Source organism: Lynx canadensis, chromosome D1, assembly GCF_007474595.2.
Source record: "Lynx canadensis isolate LIC74 chromosome D1, mLynCan4.pri.v2, whole genome shotgun sequence".
Lineage (NCBI taxonomy): Eukaryota > Metazoa > Chordata > Mammalia > Carnivora > Felidae > Lynx > Lynx canadensis.
The window spans coordinates 39,745,304-39,756,046 of NC_044312.2; positions in this window are offsets into that span (position 1 = coordinate 39,745,304).

Here is a 10,743-nt window from a genome sequence, read left to right on the forward strand (position 1 = left end):
TTTTCTCCTCTGGGGTTAAGAATTCAGCTATATAATCTGATTTATGTCATTGTTGGGAAATAAGGAAAAGAAAATAAGGAAAGAAAATAAGGTAGAAAACCAGGAAGGGAAAGCGAAAGAATGGGAGAGTATGCCCTTAATAACTCTCTTCCTCTCCTCTCTCACATCATCAGCCCCCAGAGCAGGAAGAGGCTCCCACAGCAAACTTTCCAATTGAAAGAAAAAATATATACTCTATTTAAGGCACCTTGGAACAGAATCTTTGAACTGGAAAGAATCTCAGATGTCAATATTTTAATCCCTCTTGTTTTATAGATTAAAAATTAGGACCCGAGAGAGGTTAAACTCGATCCAGCCCATAAAGCTAGGGTATGGCCCAGCAAGGTGTAGAATGCAGGTCTCTGGGCTCAAAGGATGCCCTAGACAGAGGACAGTGACAGCTCAGAGTGGCAATGCCTCGGTGGGGTCCGTTCTGGCCAAGGTCTGATATGCGGCATTACGGATAAGGACCCCCATTTCACTTGGGCACAAAGTGAAACCTCTCAGGAACCGAGAACAATGATACTAACTGAACTCACCAAAGCTTGAGTGATAAATCAGAATGTCAGTGTATTTATCCCAAGGTGAGATGCTCCTGCCAGGACAGTGGTTGGGAGGTGGGTGGAAAGGTCAGCCTTCTCTCTCATCTCCATGGGAAGTGGCATACAGGGTGGCAGGAGCCAAACGGAGCTGGGTTTCAGACCATGCTCTGTGGCAGGCCAGCTGTGAGATCCTAGAGAGGCGCTGCATCTCGCTAAGTCTCAGTTTCTCCCACTGGAAAACGGGGAGATAGCAGTAGCCGCCTCCTACGGTTGTGGTGAGAGCACCCAGAGAGCACCCAGTCCCAAGCTTGGCTCGCAGCTCTGCTCATTCAACAGCAGCTGTAAGAGAACTGGGGGAAGGGGCTGTCGGAACCACCACTGCACCTAGTGTTACGGAGTCGTGATGGTCGGACACATTTCCACTGGAGACAGAGAGCTGATAAGGCAGACTCAGCACACTTCTCCAGCACTGTGGACACACTCCGCCCAATCTAAAAACTAGGGGCTCTCCTTTTACTAGACGCCACGTCTCCTCCCCGGCCCTCACTCAAGGCTTCATAACTAGCCAGTAATTTGCCCAAGTTCATTTGGTGTAGCGTCTGGCCGGCTGGCTCCACAGTGACCTGCATGCCTCCAGGAGGGGTTTGTACCCCTGCCCCCCAGTTCTCCATAGTCCCCACCCGCCCGCATTATATTATACTGACACATTTTCCTCTTTTTTAAAAAATTATTTTAGTGTTTATTTACTTTTTGAGAGAGAGACAGTGCTAGTGAGGGAGGGGCAGAGAGAGAGGGAGACAGAATCTTGAAGCGGGCTCCAGGCTCAACCTGTCAGCACGGAGACCACTTCATGATCCTCTGTCCCCCTCTCTCTCTGCCCCTCCCCTGCTCATGCTCTTTCTCTAAAAGAAAGAAGGAAAGGAAGAAAGAAAGAAAGAAAGAAAGAGAAAGAAGAAAGAAAGAAAGAAAGAAAGAAAGAAAGAAAGAAAGAAAAGACTCCAACATAATCATATCTTTTGTCATATAAGGCAATATTCACAGGTCCTGGGATTAAGAATGAACATATCTTTGGGGGCCCATTTGTTCAGCCTACCACAGGAGGTAACATCTGAACTGGCCCTTTAAGGGCGAATAGGAGTTAACCACATGGCAAAGGGTGAAGAGCATATTCCAAGGCCCAGAGGTAGGAAAGTCCTGGCCTTACCCCGGGAGCCCATCAGCTGGTATGCTGGGAGGTCTTGATGACAGAGAGGTGAGGCGCTGGTGGCGGGACGAGACCAGGCTATGAAGGGCTGTGCTGTATCCTACACACGATGAAGAACCATTAGACATTTTTTGTTTCTGAGGGAGAGAGATAGAGAGCAAGCGGGGGTGGGGCAGACAGGGAGACAGAACCCCAAGCAGCCTCCGTGCCACCAGCACAGAGCCCAACGTGGGTTACCCTCCCACCACCCCCACCCCTAGAGGGCTTAGTTCCAAGGCTGTGTGCTTTCTCTCTTTTTTGAAGGATAGACTATTGACCGATGTCTAGTACTTCTAATACCCCCCCCCCTTTTAAAGCACAGGGAGATTATGTAGGGCTCTCGCCCTGCTGGGGTCTGTGGCTGTTTCTATCTGTCATCTGTGAGAAAGTCTAGGACCTTCCCATCCTTTGGCTTTCTTATTTCCCCAGTAGCCAATGGAGTAGCACAGGATAGAACTGAGATTCAAGCAAGAAGGGACACTGGAAATCTTTCTCCCCAAAACACTTACTCAGATACACTCGTACAGTGGCCCCACGAAGAACAGAGGCTGATGCTCTAAGTTCATCCACTGTGCACCTACTTCCCATTCCTGATTCGTGGCCCTCTTGCACCAATGCCCTTTGTCCTACCCAGCACTGCTAGGAGAAAGTGGTGGAAATGTCACTGCCAATCTTGCAAACTTGTTTCCACTTGACAACTAGGAAAGGGAAAGCCCAAAGAGACTGAACCGCCTGCCCAGATTGGCATGGCTTTAATCTTAGATCCAGAAAGAATGCGTGGGATTATTTATCCAACCTCGGGGAGAGTGTAAGTTTCTTTCTTTAGCACCAGGCCTGGATCTTATCATGTGTGTGCCCCCAGGTGCCTGACACACAGTTGGCTCTCGGGTCACTCCAAATGAAGACAGGACTGGCCGAGTTGGGACTCAGGCTCTGTCACCTGACTCCTGGGATCACACTGTCTCCCACATGCAAAACTGCTTCCCGATGTCCTCAATCACAGCCCTTACAATTCTGGTTCATACAGCATGTCACTCCTCTTTCCTGCTCCAAAGTCCCCTCTCCTGTCTCTTGCAGCCTCCAGTTAGATCATCCACAGATCCTTAGCTCTGTGTTGTCAGACCATCTTCAAGGGGCTCCCCGAGTCGTTCTGCTCAGCCCCTGCTGTCCCCCTCCCTCAGGCCCTGTGATAGGAAAGACACAACGTGGACACGTCGGGAATAAAAGCTCATGCCTTGAAGCAAACAAATCCCTCAGCTTTGCCCCAATGCATTAATGCACTAATATGCCAGAAGGTCACCTTTCCTTGACACTGGCCTCGCTGCCACACTCACCCACCCATCCAGTCAACATGTATTCATGGAGTTTGTACACAGTAAAGCCCTGTGTTGGTCACTGACTCAGGCATTGGAAAAACACGTATTCGTTTACTCACCCAATCATACAACAAATACTTACCGAACACCCACCACCGGAATGGCTAATAGCTCTCCTTTGGAGGGCCAACACCAGCCGATTGGCCACTTGTGCCATGAAGGACTACGAGGCCTTGTCCAGGGTTGGCGGGGAAGATGCTGAGTTCCATTACTGATGCCTACCGTGAGTGCAGACGAGGAGAGCTTGTCTGTGTGCCAGGCCGTGGGTAGGCACTGGCAGTTCAGTGGTGAATAAGTCAATTATAGCTCAATTTTGTAGCGAATGATTTCATTCTCTAGAATTGCAACTGAGGCAGGTGAAGGGACAGAGGGATTCTCAGCTCTAGTACTCCTTTATTTTATTTATTTATTTTTTTGGCACATTTGGTAAGCGAAACAGAAACAAGTTACCCGGTCTGGGATCTTTACAAGAAAAGATTCAGATCGTGTTCAATTTACCAGGAAACTCAGGGGACGCATCTTTAAAAAGCACTACCCCCTACCTACTCATGGGTGGCACTGAAATTTGGGCTCTGTTCCATTGCAGATGCTGTTCCCTGTGCTTCTGGCCATGCAGGGCACTATGGGGGCGATGTACTGTGTGGTCATTTCTTCACTGGGTCTGCTCAGCGGCCCCTTCTGTGACGCGGGCAGTGGAAACTACACCTACCCTTTCAGGAATAACACCCTGGAGTGAGTAGCATTCATGGCCTTGGGTCAGTGTCCAACATCTAAAGATGATACAGCTGATGACCACAAAGAGTGTGTGTGCTCGATATTGGCCCCCAGCAATGCGGCCAGATACCTCCATTCGTACCCAGTGTCGTGTTCCCTTCTCCACACCTGCTCCCAAAGCAACAACAGCTAGGAGGTGGTTGGCCAAGGCGAGAAGCCCTCATGTGCTGATGGATTAAGCCATCCACCTACGGTAGTCCCCACAATAGCTTGACTTCATTAACCCTAATTATTAAACTCAATTGAGTATGTGCTGAGGACCTTCCTAGTACTGCCTAGGCACTATGGTGAGAGAAAGGACTGCAAGGGAAGGATAAGACAACTTGCCTCCTGCAAGGAGCTCACAATCTAATTGGGGAGACACTTACTGCACTTAGGGCTGCACAAATATCCTGACATGGGTGGGCCCTGTGATGCACATTTATTTTCCTAAAGGAATGCAGAAACCTAGCACCAATGACTGAGAAAGACCCTGCTTCTCTTCTCATTTCCTGCTGTCTCCCTGGCAGATCTCATCTGTCCCCATGGCTTTCAGAACCATCCATCTATACATGTAAATAATCCCAATATGTTTATCGCTAGCCTAGATCTTTCTTCTGAATTCTTAACCCAAATGTCTAATTACCTTCTTGAAATTTCCTCTGGAACGTCTCATAGCATTTCAGTGTTAATATGTCCAAAACCCTGGATGTTCCCCCCACCGATCTTTCTCGGTCATCACAGTGCATTAGATGGCACCTGGAACCTTGGGAATCATCTTTATGCTTCTCCTTTCTTACTTTCCCCATTCAGTCCACCACCAAGCCCTGTCAGTCCTTCCTCGACAGTAGATCTTGAACTGGCCACTGCTCTTCACCTAGTCTGCCCTCACCCTATTCCCAATACAATCCAGCACCCTTTCCCTCCAACAAGTATCTCACTTCCATTTTGCCCTTCAGTCCTTTGTCGTACATTTGTCAAAGGGGCTTTGTCAGATGTAAAGGTGCTGATGAGGCCACGACATTTTTATATTTAAGAAACTTGCAATCTCGTTGGGAACTCCATGGAAATGGACATAGGTATGGGTAAAGGGAGACAGAGAGAGAGACAGAGATGTAATACACAGCCCCATGAAATATGGCTTAAAAACATATTCCAATTCTCTTTGTCCAACTAGGACTCTGATTCCAAATTTCTCATATGATTTTTGCTTACAAGCTATTTCTTCCTACGGTTCACTGCTCTCCTCTCTACTGCTGCTCCTTTGAGGCCAGGTGACTCCAGCTTTCCCGATGAGGTCTCCTCCAGTTACTCTAGACCCCTTGGATCTCCCCTTTCTCTGATAATGATTATGATGTAACTAGAATATACCACCTACTACACACAGAGCACTGCCCTAACACCTGGACTCATCACCCCAACCGTGCTATGGTATTGATGTTATCATCAACCCCATTTTCCACATAAAGAATCTGATGCACAGAAACATTTAGGAAACCTATCTGGAACTTCTTAGTGAGGAGGCTGGAATCAGGACCCAGGTCTGTGGGACTTGGAAGCCCAAGCTCTTAACCCCTCCTCAGTGCCCCTGAGATCCATACGCCAGTTAAAATCTTGTATCACACAATTTCCCACTTCTCCACGTGCTCTTTTGTGTGGCTACGTCTGTACCCACAAAAGCCCTCCTGAGATGTTGCGCTGTTAGAGGGAAAGTTGGTGTGTTCAACCCTCTGACCAATGGATAATAATAACTCTGCTGTCTTTACGAAGGTAAGAGCAATGAAGGCACGTAAACTTTGCAGCACCTGTATTAGACTCATGCGTCTACATGCTTGTAACAGCTCCCTCCCTTTACTGTCTCTCAAGGCCAGCCAACGTTCTCCTCTGTCCTGCGGGGGCAACTACTTATTCAACCAGCCCACCTGGGCCACCTGCCGGGAGCCTGAGCATATCGTCCTCTGGAATGTGGTCTTGCTTTCCATCCTTCTGGGCATCGGTGCGGTGGAAGCCGTGCTTTGCCTTAGCCAACTTGCCAGTGGACTCTGTGACATCTTCTGTGGTACATGCATCAGAAAGGCTAGGGGCGCCTGGGTGGCGCAGTCGGTTAAGCGTCCGACTTCAGCCAGGTCACGATCTCGCGGTCCGTGAGTTCGAGCCCCGCGTCAGGCTCTGGGCTCATGGCTCAGAGCCTGGAGCCTGTTTCCGATTCTGTGTCTCCCTCTCTCTCTGCCCCTCCCCTGTTCATGCTCTGTCTCTCTCTGTCCCAAAAATAAATAAAAAACGTTGAAAAAAAAATTTAAAAGAAAGGCCAGGTGGGTGCTTCTAGAACCCAGGAATTTCCAAGTCATTTTCCCCTGATCTGTTCACACTGGCTCCCTCCTACTCCAACCCCACATTCCCAGAGGTAAGCCAGGAACTAGGAAATGCCTTCTGAAATACAGGACTTCATAGGACACTTTGGGCTTAATTTTCTTCCGGGTGAACATAACTGGCTTATGACTTAAGAAGTCACAACTGATTGACACGCAAGGGCGGCTTCCCCAGGTTCAGAAGGACTGGAATTGGTGAATGGCGATCCCCAGAGTTCTGAGAAGCTGAGGAAAAAAACCCAACTTTCTTACCAGGGTCGATTTTTTAAAAAAGACAACAGTTTTGAAAACTTCATCTTGTTAGAATCCAGATTGTCATTTCCCCCAAATGATCTCTAAGAATGATATAAAATATCATAAGGCTGTACAATAATAGAGTAATAATAAATGATAATATAATAGTAGGTGTTTAATTTGTTGCTATATCCCAGGTTCTGTGTTAAGCACTTTATCTGCATTATTTCAGTTAATCCTATAAAACAACTGGCCTAACAATGCCATCTTAAGATAAGGAAACTCGGGCTCAGAGAGGTACAGTAACTTGTCCAAAGTCAATGTATCTAAGTTTTGAATTTGAGCCTGATTTCAACATTTATATTCTTGGCCACTCTCCAGTGGTTGTCAGAGTTTATTGCTTAGACATTAGTTCCATGGATTGCAATAGGTGTTATTCATTCACAAAATAAGGGGTGCGGAGTCAAATTAATTTGAGATACCCTGGATTAAACAGAGTTTAATAGGTTCCTTCACTACAGGACTTATCAAAACCTTTACAAAGTCAGTATATATTGCTAATCTCCAGGAAGAGCATAGCAAGCTCACAACTGCCCAGTCTTCTTTGACCACAAAGCCCTTTTCTCCTGGAACAATTTTTATGGTGCTAATATCCTATGGAGCAGACTTTGAGAAACACTGCATAACTCAGTGATGAGGTAGAACCTACCTCACTTAACCCATGAGAATCCAAGAGACTTTTCCAAACCACCAGAGAAGTAGAAAAATATAGGATGAACCAGGTTAAGGACTACTCACCTGTGTTTAAAAAAGAAAGAAGAGAAAGAAAGAAAGAAAGAAAGAAAGAAAGAAAGAAAGAAAGAAAGAAAGAAAGAAGAAAGAAAGAGAAAAGAAGAAGTTTTGCTGTAATAGCTGGAATCAGAAGTTTTCTTTTCCGGTTTTTTTTACTGTCATTGCAACAAACACCTTTGCGAACTCAACTTACCGAACAAGCTATGGCAATTACCAAAGAGGCATCAGACAGGGTCTCCGCTTTATTAGCTTGCAGACTAATGGATCCTGCACAGTTGATCGCTTCTGCAGAAGATACCCACGACCCCTGCTAGCTCAAATGGCACCTTTGCACAAATTAGAAAAAAGGCAGCGACTACAGCTTGGCAACGGCATGTTTAAATCGGCACCTTCTCATCCAGGTTGATGCAGCCTATATGGGTTAAATATCGCCGCCCCCCCCCAAAGAAAATTCATGTTTAACAGAAACCTCAGAATGTGATCTTATTTGGAAGTAGGGTCTTTGCAGATGTAGTCAGTTAAGAAGCGGTCATACTGGGCTAGGGTGGACCCTAGGGTGAACCATAACCCTAAATCCAACATGAACAGTGCCCTTATAAGAGAAGAAGCACACATAGAAGAAGGCCGAGTCAAGACGGAAGCAGAGATTGAAGTGAGGCCGCCAAAGACCAACAAATGCCAAAGATGGCCGGCAGCCATCAGGAGGGAGTCATGGAACAGAAGCCCCACTCTGAGCCTCCAGAACCCAGCTGACATCTTGATTTCAGACTTCTAGCTTCCAGAACCGTGGGACAATAAATTTCTATGGCTTTAAGCCCCCCAGACCATGGTAGTTTGTTAGTTTGGTAGCAGCTTGGGGAGACTCGTACACAGCCCCATGCCAGAGGGCAGGTGAGTGCGGTGCAGGCCGGATCATCCCCCCCACCCCCGCCCCGTCCCCCGGACACACTGCCTTGCGCAGAAGCAACCTGCTCAACTGAACAGGGAAGCCCTGCCGCTGTCACAACTAACACCGGCAACTTCTTCAGCGTCCCCTTTGCTGGCGCACTGACACAAATCCACACCTACAAACCCCAGAGGACAGATGTACCAAGTGTCCTGTGAGGAGCCCAGCACTGCGCTAACACCAGATGGCTCCCTCAGCCCTGACAGCACCCTGAGCTTGTCACACCAGAAGGAAGCTGGGCTTAGAGAGGGGAAGTCTCTACGACAGTTGGTCACCAGATAGAATGGCTCTATCCGCTCCAAGTACTACCTCTTGCGAGGGAGAGAAAAGCCAAAGCAAAGAATTTTATGAGCTTTCTCTCGTTGAGACACCCTCTGTGTAAATTGATGGATTGGGAGCAAGGGAGGAGAAAAGTGTTCTACCTCTGGCAAAAATCCCTCTTGTGGTTCTTCCTTTGGTGAGTAAAAGGTACTCGCTGTTAAAGACACCAAGGTACAAACATTCTCTGGACAATAAAACGGGAGGAGGGGACACTGAGCCGCCCTCGGGCGGGGCCCAGCTCGTAAAGGCAGCAGGGCTCTGCTAATGCGGTCCGCAAAGGGCTTTGGAGGGCGGGAAGAGCGCCACCGACATTTTAAATGTGGGGCCAAGAATAGAATTGTCATGATTAATCCACTAAAAAAAAAAAAAAAAAAAAAAAAAGCGTTTATTGCCAAATAGACAATACCTCTGAAATTAAGTAGATTTTCAGGGCTGACCTACGTCTCGTCTTCAGCTACTCCACAATTATTTCCTGACTTCCCACAATGTGCCAAAGCAAAGATGCCTGGGGAGAGGAGGACTGGAAGGGCTCTCAGTTCTGGAAGGAAGGGTCTAGGCAGAGGGAACATCTCAATGCACAGCGGCCCAGAGGAGCCGCAGAAATGGCTGGGCCATAATTTCCACTTCAATCTCTGTCTTCGAGCACATCTCAGCTTTTAAAATTCCTTACTGTCTCAGGAGAAACCAATGTGTTTCCAGACCACCGTTGACTGACATTTCTCGGACTCATTTTCTGGACATTTAACATTGTTTGCTCCTTCAGGACACAGCTGCGCTTTTAGAACACGATACACATGTTATTGAAAATAAGAAAATAGCTCTCCACGGTGAGTTCGGAAATTCGTCCCACTTTAGTCTTTACGCTTTGCCTACGGTATAAGAATTTTCACATATTCCAGGCTTGGCAAGGAAAACTTGTATAATTACAAATATGTGCGGAAAAAAATTGAGTTTACCGTTTTACAAAAACCATCTAGCAGGTTCATCGGTCTGTCGCGTCTGGGGAAATGTTCTTGCAGTCCCAACACTGGCTTGAGAGACACTTCATGGGTCAAGGCTTATGGGCAAACCGATATGCAGTATTTCTCCCAGGTCAAATGGGCAGAAATAATTTTAGCCCAGGGAGATGCACTGTAGGGTGCGTGTTGAAGAGGGGGGTGGGTGGCAATAAATAAAGCTAACGTTAAGTAGCTCGAGAAAATTTGGAAAAAGTTGTGCTGCATGGAGACTCAAGGCTAAATACCAAGGGGGTCGTACTTGGACACTGTACTCTAAAGTTCTTTCTCAGAGAGGTAGGAATTAACAATTATGAATCTGCTACGCGTGCATCCTGGGGTTGGGTGGTGGGCGGTGGGAGGCAGGTTTCTCACTGTTAAAGGAAGAAGTGGCAGGGGAGGCCAGAATGGCCCGTGTGGTCCTGGATTAGAGTCAAGGACATCAGTATAAACTCATGTGTGGCTTAACACAGATGCGGATGGACAGGCACAGAAATACAGATGTGTGTAGGTGTACAGGTTATTACGTAAACATGTATTTCCTGGCTGTGCCTAAACGAGCTAGAAGCAACGGACCTCCAGTAGAAATGAGCACACCCCGTGTTCATTTTTGTGACTTACTTTAAATAATACAGGATTTCAAATGTAAAACTGTATTCGATTTTTTAAGTTATTGAGAAAGAAAAGCAAACGAGGAACACGGTCTTTGACTAAGAGGCTTGGAGCTTCCCAGCCTACCCAAGCGACAGTCTGGAAAACCCAAATCAGCCATAAATTGGAGGCAGACTCAACCGGGTCGTCCTGTGTGTGAGCATCATTGCCACAGCCAAGAGACGCAGGGCTCATTAAGTAGGCTCCCTGATTCAGCCTACTTTTCCTCCAAGGCAATGTGCTGAGAGGGGGTCCAAAGAAATTAGTTTAGGTCAGAGAGACAATGACCATGCCCCCTGGCCCCTGAGAACCCAGCAGTTCATCCCTGACGTGACTGAGAATGTGGGTGCAGGAATACAACATAGTTGGACAGATTCCTTTGCATTGGATGCTTTCTTGCCCTACCTCCACGTGCCTCACAGGCCTGCCATGCCCTTTTACCCTGCATGCAAACAACGTTCTGAGAATAATAGACAACCCCC